The 10,806-nt window shown below is 36.8% G+C and overlaps 1 non-coding gene across 1 annotated transcript; it reads right to left on the bottom strand.

The window, feature by feature from the left end:
- Positions 1-6,199: 6,199 nt before the first annotated feature.
- Positions 6,200-7,458, bottom strand: LOC101295879. Its single transcript, XR_185504.1, has 3 exons — positions 7,129-7,458; positions 6,982-7,002; positions 6,200-6,213 (listed from the first exon to the last, which is right to left on the bottom strand). It is a non-coding gene; the product is annotated as an uncharacterized LOC101295879 (transcript).
- Between the last annotated feature and the right edge of the window lie 3,348 nt (positions 7,459-10,806).

Below are 10,806 nucleotides of genomic sequence, written 5' to 3'. Positions count from 1 at the left end.
TCATCACAATCACAAGGTGCCTACTAATGTTGTATAACTTGTTTACCAAGTAAATGTTCCGTTTCAAAAACAAACTATACGTAGAACCTTCAAATGCAAAAAAGTCGTGAAATAAGATATGACCAGAATGGTGAAATACGTTTTCGGTTGAAAAATCACGGTATTCCGGTAAAGTCTCGATGCTCGTAGTTGCGGTCAATGCAATTTTCCTTTCTTTCTCCCTATGGGTAGCCCTATCTTTGGTGGTTATTTTCCGTAAAATTTTTATACAAATTGTTGCGTCTCATCGATTTGAAACTATTTTCAGTTGAAGGTCCGGCGAAAATTCGTAATTTAGACGGTCCAATGGCCTTTTCCTTGCGTTTAGGGTTTGACTTACGGGATTGACCGTCCGGATCGAGCCCTTAACCTTGTCGGATCAAGTTGAATTTTTTCTCATACATGTATTTTATCATGATGGTCAGATCTGATGGTCGGATTTTCGTTTTTCAAATTTGATCATCACAATCACAATGTGCCGAATGTATAAAAAGTATTATAGCCAACGACATTATTGAAAATTCGTCAGCTATAGTTAATAAAATAAAATAAAACAAATAAATTGAAAATATTAAATAAAAAGTATCATAGCTGACGAATTTCATTACTTTAGCCGACGAGATTCACAGTGTTAGCTAACGAATTTCACAGGTTTAGCCGACGAAATAAAAATTTCGTCGGCTAAAGGTATAGGGTATATAATTAAACCTAGCGCTCGAAAGCCTCCACAGCGCTCCAAAACACCCTGAAAAACCCTAAAAAAAAAAAAAACCCCTACGAGCATGAGCGTCCAAAGTTGAAACACCTCTGCAGTCTGCTCGCCGTCGCTCGTCTCCTCGTCGTGCTATCGTCGTCTCGGCTGCTCGCCGTAGTCAGCTCATCTCCTCACCCATCGCCGTCGCCTGCTCTGCTGACTGCTGCTCGCTGTCCGTCGCCTGCTCTGCTACTTTGCTCCTGCTCGGCTGCAGATTACTGAGACCAGGTCTAGGTGTGTATTCTTAATTCTTGTTACTTGTGTTCCTTCTGGGTATTTGTGTTCACTGAGACCATTGTATTTGTGTTCCTTCTGGGTATAGAATTTGAATTTGAAGTATGAAATCGAAAAAAAATGAATTTGAAGTCAATTGAATCAACTAGAATCTTAATTGTGTTTCTTGTATTGTATTGTGTCTAATTTTTGTTCATGTAAATGCGTTGGGGTTGGAGGGTATGACTTGCTATGTCCTCTTATGTATGTGTGTTCTTTTTTAATGAACCAAAATTTATCGCACTGTTGGTTAAAAAATTTTGTGCGTTACATTTAGCCCATGTAAGATTTTCGTCCTGGATCCGCCACTGACTTCCACCCATCCAAAGGTAACTCTTTTCTTCCTCAGCCTTGATTCAAATTAATATTTTAAACAGGATGAGCGGTAATTTTAGATCGACGAAGGGTTCGAAGGGCCAAAGGTCCGAATCGTCTGAGGGAACCTCAAGCAACCCTCAAACGTCGTTTCAGGGCCCCATGACAGCCAGACGTGCGACCCTTCTGGAGACAGCGCAGAGGCAGCCGAGCGTTTTCCATTCCTCGAGGCAGCCAGAGGTGCCCCCTTCATCGAGGCAGCCGGGCATCCCTCATTCCTCGAGGCAGCTGTGGCGTCAGACCCAGACAAAGGTGTATGCATCCCGTATGCCTGAGATACACCGAGCGCCCACTCTGGGTCCTACTGCTTCGGATGGTGGGTCATCTGGGGTACAGATGCTGTTGCCTCATCTGTTCCTTCCGCGGATGATACCGGCCTTACCTGCAGTCGATGGCTCAGGGACGCCGATTTATCCACTGCCCCCGCCAGTAGCTCCATCAGCGGCGTACCGGTTCCTGCCTTTTGATACTCCTCTTATTTCCACGAGGGTATCATCATCGGCGACAGAGACGGAATCCGTCGCGTCCGCCGCATCGCCCTCAGGTAATGAAAGATGAATGATTTGTTTTCTTATAATTAATAATAAAGGGTCTCCGATTTTAATAATCAATTTGGTTTATCATATGATAGGCACCGTCGGAGCGAAGCCAACAAAGAAGAAGAGAGGCTCCGTCACAGGGAAAGCTCTGGAGAAGACCGTCAATACCTCAGGGAGGATCGTCATCGATACTAACGGGGATGGCCACATAGTATCGGGGATGGCCACATACTCCGGCCGCGTGGGAGCGCTCATTAGGGATAGAGTCCCTATGTTGTGGTCAGACTGGGGCGAGGTCCCGCAGGAGGTTAAGGACATGGTCCACAACGCGATGTCGGTGAGTTTACAAAATAATATTATGTATTACATTGTTGATTTCTCGAAAACTAAACCAATAAACGGTTAAATGCAGGTGTGGTTTGACGTTCCCGAGCACCTGAAGAACAGCTGGGCGGACGTTGTGCAAGGGGGAAGGTACGTTGGGAAGTTAATGAAAAACAAAATTGTATGTGATATTAATAATATTTCTAATATTTTTGTTGTATCTGTAGGTACAAGGAGTGGAAGAACGAGTTGCGGACCTACTGGACTAAACACGGGAACACACGTTCTGGTACCCCACTACCCCTGCTGAGTTCCAGTACAAGGAGTACGAGTGGCGTTGGCTTCTGACATCAGAATTCAACAACCCTCATAAACAGGTATTTAAAAAATTAATTAGTTAATTTGTCATTAAGTACGTCCGTTTTTAAATATTTTACTAATATTTTTTTTTTCTTTGAAGGCCGTTTCCCGGGCGAACGCTTAGAACCGGCAATGCAACATAAGGAACCATCATGCCGGTTCTAGACCGTTCGCTGTCTTCATGAACGAGGCGGCCAGGGAACATGCAGAAGTCCACCGGTACGTCTATACGTACGAAAAGACATATCCTGAAGCCCAGGAGGATATTGTAAGTCATCTTACGTTTTTAAATTTTTAATTTTACTTATATATATGTCAAAATGTTAATTAATCATTTTTTTCCTTTCCAATTAGGCGAATGTGAGGGAGGCTAGTGACAAGGTGATGAGTGCTATAGCGAGGGAGGCATGGCCGGACACGCAGGAGGAAGAGATGTCCGAAGCCATGTCCCGGATCATGGCTGGTAATTTAGAAATTTCAGGTTTTTTTTTTACTGGAATAGACTTATAGCCGACGAAACATGTAAGATATTCGTCGGCTATAGTATTTTAATTTTTTAATAAGGTTTAGCCGACGAATTATGGCATGTTTCATCGGTTAAACCTTTCTAAAGCCGACAAAAAAGCCGACAAAACAGACTATATTTCGTCGGCTATAGTTATTTTTTTAATTTTTTATTACATACTTTAGCCGACGAATATCTTAAATGTTTCGTCGGCTAAAGTCTCAGACTATAGTCGACGAAACATTTAAGATATTCGTTGGCTAAATTCTGGGACAATAGCCGACGACGTCTTCTAGTTTCGTCGGCTAAAGTCATCGCCGACGACTCTTTCCTGACGAAACCATAGCTGACGAAACTTTTTTGTTGGCTAAAGTGCTTGTCCTGGTAGTGTAAAAAGTAGATATGATTTTTGCTAATTGGCATTGTGTGAATAGATACTCACAACATTACATTACAGAAGAATTGTTGTATAATCATTTTTATGAGACAATGTTGGATTGCCATTAATGTGTTATATGTCCTACTAATTTACCAAATAAACAATAGCAACTAAAGCACATTTAAATCATCAAAATCTGACTAAAAGGATCCAAACCATTGCTTTAAATGGGAATTTAGAAGCATGCCCTATGATCCATACAAGAAATAAAAATACAAAGTTGTACTTGATACACAATTTAGTTTGCATGAATCCACTTATATTGATCATCAAATAACTTGAATTGCAAAATGAAATCTCACTTCTGCATATTTTTTAGTCCAGCAATCTATGCTCATATAATTGATAACCTCCTTAACTTGTGATATGACACCAAAAAATAGCCTAAAGAAACCACCAGTCTAACATCCACAATGTACTACTAGTATTCAATTGAACATACCTACATAATTCAAAACTAGTTTCTCATGTTGCTACATATATCCATATCCATAAATCCATAAAAAGTAACCTGCAAAAAAACCACAAGTCCACCATCCTCCATAATCACTGTATTATTACTACTATCTTTAAAACACATAATTCAAAGCATGGTGCTGCATTTATAACTCAACTCCTATATATACTTGCATGCTTAAAAAAAAAGGAGCTATCAAATAGCAATAGGTATTCAGTGGTATTAACTCCGATCTAAATTCTGAGGAAAGAAAAAAGTTACAAACTATACTAAGATTAGGGATGGCAATAATCCCCAGCGGGTAGGGTACCCACGGGTATTCGACCCTAACGGGGAAGATATACGGGTATAAACGGGTAACGGGGATGGGGATCCTTAGTATTCGGATTCTTAAATCGGGTACGGGGCGGGTATGGTATTTTGATATTCGTCCCCATCCCCACCCATTAAGGATGAAAATATTATTATATATAATTATATAATTTATTATTATATATATTTATATATAATTTATAAATAAATATTTATGTAAAAAAATTTGTAATTCTCTTAATAAACATTTAATGGACCTTCCTTTTTATTATATATTTTTATTCTCTTAATGAAATTTACCGGTATTGTTATGTTTTAACCAAGACTTGTATTTATTTTTATTGGATTGAAGTATGAAACTTATTTATTTTGTATTTGATTTTAATTTCATACTTTTATATAATTGTATTTCGTATTTAAAAAAAAAAAATTTAATTTAATACATAATTGTTAACGGGTACGGGTACGGGTATGGAAACGTAATCCCCAAAGGGTACGGATACGGGGAATCTCCATTATCTAATTACGGGTACGGGGACGGGTACGGGGATGAAAAATGTAAAAAGGTATGGGTACGATATTTTGATCCCCGTACCCTACCCTACCCATTGCCATCCCTAACTAAGATTCAAAATAGTAAGCAAATGTTCCCTTGTGCAGTTCGGTTTGAAACATTTTTTCATGTTCTTACATTAGACAAGTTTGATCTAAGTTTCAGTTCCCTTGTGTCCTTGTTCCTAATATAAGCATATGCACCATTGTCAGTCCTAACATCAAATTTTTTTAAAACTAAGTCATAGCAGTAGCTAAGCTTCTATTTATGGGCTTGTTCCAGGGAGAACACAAATAAGAAGTATTGATAAGAACATGCAAAAGTGATGCTTGTCAAGAATGGAACCCTTCCTGCCTTTGAGAACTGAAAGTACAGGATTTATGCATAGATAAACTTGTCAAAGATCAATGACAAAAATAAGGATGTAAAGGATCCCAAATCCATTGTTTTATAATAATGAGCTGCAAATCTGAGAAATTTTCAAGAAACAGGTAGTAAGAAAGAAAAATTCACCAACAATTGACCTTTCAATATTTTCATGGGAAAATTTCCAGAATCAAAATAGACAAGCAAAAGAACAATGTCCCGAAATTACAAGCCTTTTGGAGTTCAAATGCATAGTTAAATAGGGATCCAAAGTGACTGAAAATGTAGTAAACTTTACTAAGATTCTAAAACACTATGTGAACTTCAAAATAGCACAAGTTTCTCAAATCAACTCCGTTTTGCTTGAAACCAAGTTTAAAACGATCATTAAAGAGTCTATTTTTAACTGTTAAAAACTGAGATTAAAAGAAAAAGTATAAGCTTTTCGAAAATCTTGGAAAAGCCCACTGGTTTCAGCTTGGTGATGTCTTTGAGACATACTATCAAACATTTGGTGTGCACTATGTGATCATTGCTGTATTTCTGATCCAAGTATTCTAAAGAACCTACCAATACTAGCTAATAGTCAAAAGTGCATCCCAACAAAAATCTTGAACACATTTAGATAGAAATCTTATTAGGGGAAGAAACGTATTACCAAAAAAAAGTATATTCTGATGTTGTTACGAAATAGGAGGGAACCTCAGTGATTCAAAGGCCCAAAACCCTCCAAGGTAGTCTCTATGCTCCCTTCACTCTCAAATCATCACATAAAATAATGCACTTTTATGCATAAAAACATAAAGATATTTTTAGAAACATCTCTAACCAGTGAAGACCCCCTACCTGGAAATTCTGATGTGCAACTTCCAGCAAGTACCACTTGACCAACCTTTAGTTTCCTTGTATTCTTGTTCCTAATATAAGCATATGCAGTACCTTAGTCAGTCCTAACATCAGTCAAAGTTGCATTTTCAAAGAATTAGCAGTAGCTAGAGTTTCCATATGTGGACTTATTCCAAAAGGAAAATAGTGATCAGATTATTATAACACAGAGACAATGCTTTGTTAAAAATGGAGTTTTTCCTTAACCCTTTTTGGACTGAAGTACAAGTTCAAAGCATGATTTGCATATCTAATTTAACTTGTTAAAGGTCGGAGACTGATACAAAAGGTAAAAGCTCTCAAACCAATTGTTTTGTAACACTAAGCTGCAATTTGCGAAATTTCTAGATAACAGATAGTAAGAGAGAAAAATTCATTAACAATGGACATTTTAATACTTTCAGCTGAAAATCTCCAGAACCAAAGTAGACAAGTAAAACTACAATGTCCCAAAATTTCAAGTCGTTTCGAGTTCAAATACATGGTCAAAGAGAGACCCAAAGTGACTGAAAATACAGTTTCTACAGAAAATTCTGAAACACTGTATGAACTTCTAAAATAGCACAAGTTTCTCAAATCAACTCTGTTTTGCTTGAAACCAAGTTTAAAACGATCATTGAAGAGTCTATTTTCAACTATTAAAAACTGTGATTCAACAAAGAAGAATAGACTTTTCAAAAATCATGGAAAAGCCCACTGGTTCAGCTTTGTTGTGTCTGTGAGGCATTATATCAAACATGTGGTGTGCACTATATGAAACCCATTCTAAATCGGAATTGGAGAGAGAAGAAAAGGATTACCTTGAAGAATCGAATGCAAGGCTGGAGAGTCGCTGACGGCGACGTTGTAGACGAACCCAGAAATGAAGAAGACAAGAGGGATTAGGTCCCAAACGGAAAAACAAAGCTCAAGGGATCTCGAAATCGAAAGAAAAGAAATGAGTTTACCTTTGAGAAGCTTGAGCTCACCGGAAAAGAGTGGATTTGGCCAGAAATCGGAATTGGGGTTAGGGTTTGGATTTTCGATCTGAGAAATGGGATGGTTGGATGTTGATTTTGTGGGTGTGGGGAGGTAGAGGAGAGAGAGGAGAGTTGAGTGCTGGTCTCCGATCAACCGACGGCGAACGGACGACGGCGGAGGCACGCCTGGAAGGGGAGCGGCTCCTCTGCCCTACTCTCTCTCGAACTCTCTCTTTCTCTCTCGACAAAATGAGTGGTTTTGAGTGTGAGTGTGTGTGAGAGAGAGAGAGAGGTTTTGAGCGATAGGTTTTCTTTTTTGTCTAAGTGTCAAGTGCTTTATCAGGTTTTGAGTTAAGTGTTTCCCAAATCATACAACAGAACTCCAAATTTTAATTTTCTGAGAATGACATCCTTAAATTGCAAGAGCGGGAGATCTCCCGCTGCTATATCTCAGCCTTAATTTTTTCTCTATTTATTTTACAAATCAGACAACATAAATTGCATATTTTGTTGTCTGAGAATAAATGACATCTTTAAATTGCAAGAGCGGGAGATTTCCCGCAACTACATCTCAGCCTTAATTTTTCCCTATCCATTTTACAAATCAGACAACGTAAATTGTATATTTTGTTGTCTAAGAAGAAATGACATCTTTAAATTGCAAGAGCGGGAGATTTCCCGCTACTACATCTCAGCCTTAATTTTTCCCTACCCATTTTACAAATCAAACAACATAAATTGCATATTTTTTGTTGTCTGAGAAGAAAGAAAATAAAGACATTCACTTAATAATCGTGAGGGTGGGAAATTTACGGCTATTTTTCATTCTAACGAGTCCCTCTTTAAAATAACCCTAGTTTTCACTCACATAACGCATAAAAGCACTAAGAGTTGTCTAAATATGGGAGGCTCATCATACGAAAACACGTCGAAATGCAATACTCTAAAATTTTTTTTTATTTTGTCGAAACTCATATAATCATATATATGGTTATTATGCATGAACTCATACAAGAAGTGGTGTCAATTATATCATGATGGTTTGACTTCCCATAGTGAAAGTAACACATTAGAGTTGACCGCGTCGATCGACACTCATGTAATACCCAAAATTGATGACATTTCTACCACAATCATGCTTCAACATCGTAAATATGTCTATACAGTTCGATTTTCAAAATTTCATTTCCTCAATGGTGTCTCTCTAGATAAACACACGTTTATATAATATGTACTATACATATTATGTCACATTATGTGCAACATAATAAACATGTTATACCTCATTAGTAGGTTGATTGTGATATAGATGTTTATGATTAAAATCATGAAAGTTTGACCGTTTGATATAATTATGATAGTGAAGTATAACAGTATAACAATTCATAAATCTTCGAAAACGTTTGGGTATCGACCAACTCGGTCAACCATAAATTCAACAATATTAATTTTACGTCACACATCAGTATTAAAAAAGAACATTGTGGCACTACAATTGGAAATTTATTAGGGTTTTTTAGGGTTTAGGGTATTTTAGGGGTTAGAGGTTACGATACATACAACATAATATTGAAACAATTGTGTGATATACTTTCACACAACATTTCTTAGTTGATTGTTGTGGGATGAAGAACTTAAAGTAGTATTGCCAAATGTAAGAGAAGGGCTTCATCATGACACAAAAATACATTATACAACTATACAACCAAAACTGAAAAGTCGTTGTGTGATTGTTGAAAATACTATACTCTCACACAACAAGTTTGAGTGTTCCGTTGTTACATCAAAACCACCAAGGCTATCCTTCACAAAAAATTTAGGTTTTCAGAGAATGTAAGAGCAATTTTAAAACTAGAAGTCTGCAGCCTGACATGAGAAATACATCGTACAACAGATGTATAAAAAGTATTGTGTGATAGTTTAAATTTTATATATTCACACAACATTTATGTGTTTCACTGTTGTGTAACAAAACCTAGTTATATGTCAAACTAGAGTGGGGTTAGAAGCAAAATGGGCCTCATTTTTATCTTCATTCACACAACCCAGTTTAAGAAAAAAAAATCTGGAATGATCTCAGACTATCCACACAACGGCTGAAATTTCTGAACGTTGTATGAAGCATTTTTGAAATTTGTACAACTCTGCTATTCTACACCGTTATGTGAAAAGTGTCGTTTGTTGCACTTATTGGTGTAGTGTTCAGAAGATTTCGGAGCTTGATTTTGTGATTTATAGGAATTAAAGTCCATACATGTGAAAACCTACAAAATACTAACCCTAATGGAAGTTTACTAGGGGTAATCTATTATTAGATTTCAAGAAAATTATTTAATTATGTTGATTAATAGATGTTACTTGTGTTGATTATATGTAAATATAATTAATTGTTTGGTTTTGTGAAAATCATTTGTGTATTCAAATGATTACATATGTTGCGTTTATTTTTGTGATGAATGTTCATTCACTTAAGTTGAATCTTAAAAATCCCGTTCGAGAGTCATCTTGTCACGACTGTGTTTGACAAAATGATTTTGGAATTGTCCCATTTTTTTACAGTTTAAGATAACATTTGTTCTATAGTTTGTTGTTCTTGTCTTTTCATTTTCCGTTGTGGGTATATGTTTCAATGCTGTCTCCCGCTACCATTCCTCGAGTGCATACTAGTTATAGTTATTTTTGCGCTTGAGAAATTGTAAAGAGATGCTATTTAAATTTTCCCACATCGAAATCGAAAAGACAACAAACTGTAAAATGCGAAACAAAATCTTATTATTCTGAATGGGATTAGGACTCTAACCGGAGGCATAAGGTGAAGAATAAGTGATCGACTACGTCTTTTTTTGTTGTGTTTTTTTGGAACTATTGCTTATTTGTTGTTTATATGACAAGACATAGACAATAGATGAATGTAGTACAACCGGTGAACCTTGCATTGAATACCAATAAGGAATTCTAGATTTTTTGTTATTTGTACTTGAACTGCTCATGGGAGAACTGTACACGTGTCTGAAATGATCGTTTGTTTATGATCTCTCTCTCTCACTTTCCTATCCATAAGGCCATAACCAAACCAAAACTTTCTAATATGCAATTTTGATAAGCAATAGTGTAGGAAAACAGTTTGAGCCAGAGGCAGAAGTTGATTACTGGGTAAAAGGATGATCAAACCTTTAGGTGGATCGATGGAATGGTCTAAAAGGATCTATGAAAAAGATATTTAGGTCATTAGGTGGATCGATCAAACCTTGTCACAGAAGAGAAGAAGATTCAGTCTTCATGGTCCCTATCTATATATGGAAGATCAGAGGGACTTGTCAGAGTTGGTTTGGTAGATGACCGATGACACCCATTTGCAGCGGTGCATGTGAGATGCCAAAGAGAATAAGGGGGGTGTATTGTATTTGGATTCATACAGACTTATTTTAATCAATTGACTTTTTGAAAAGTCTATAGACTCTTTGAAAAGTTCATAGACTTTCACTGATTTCTTAAAACCATCGATTTTTAATCACAGACTTTAACTGATTTCTGAAATCTACAGATTTCATATGAATGACTTATGTAGATTTCTTAATACTTACAGAGTTACATAAAAGGAAAAAAAATAAAGATGCAATGACAAACACATAATGACACCGATTATAAGTTTTAGTGCTCATCTAT

This window comes from Fragaria vesca, unplaced genomic scaffold, assembly GCF_000184155.1.
Source record: "Fragaria vesca subsp. vesca unplaced genomic scaffold, FraVesHawaii_1.0 scf0513139, whole genome shotgun sequence".
NCBI lineage: Eukaryota > Viridiplantae > Streptophyta > Magnoliopsida > Rosales > Rosaceae > Fragaria > Fragaria vesca.
Note: the sequence above shows the minus strand (reverse complement) of the source record. Positions and strands in the feature narration are given on the sequence as shown.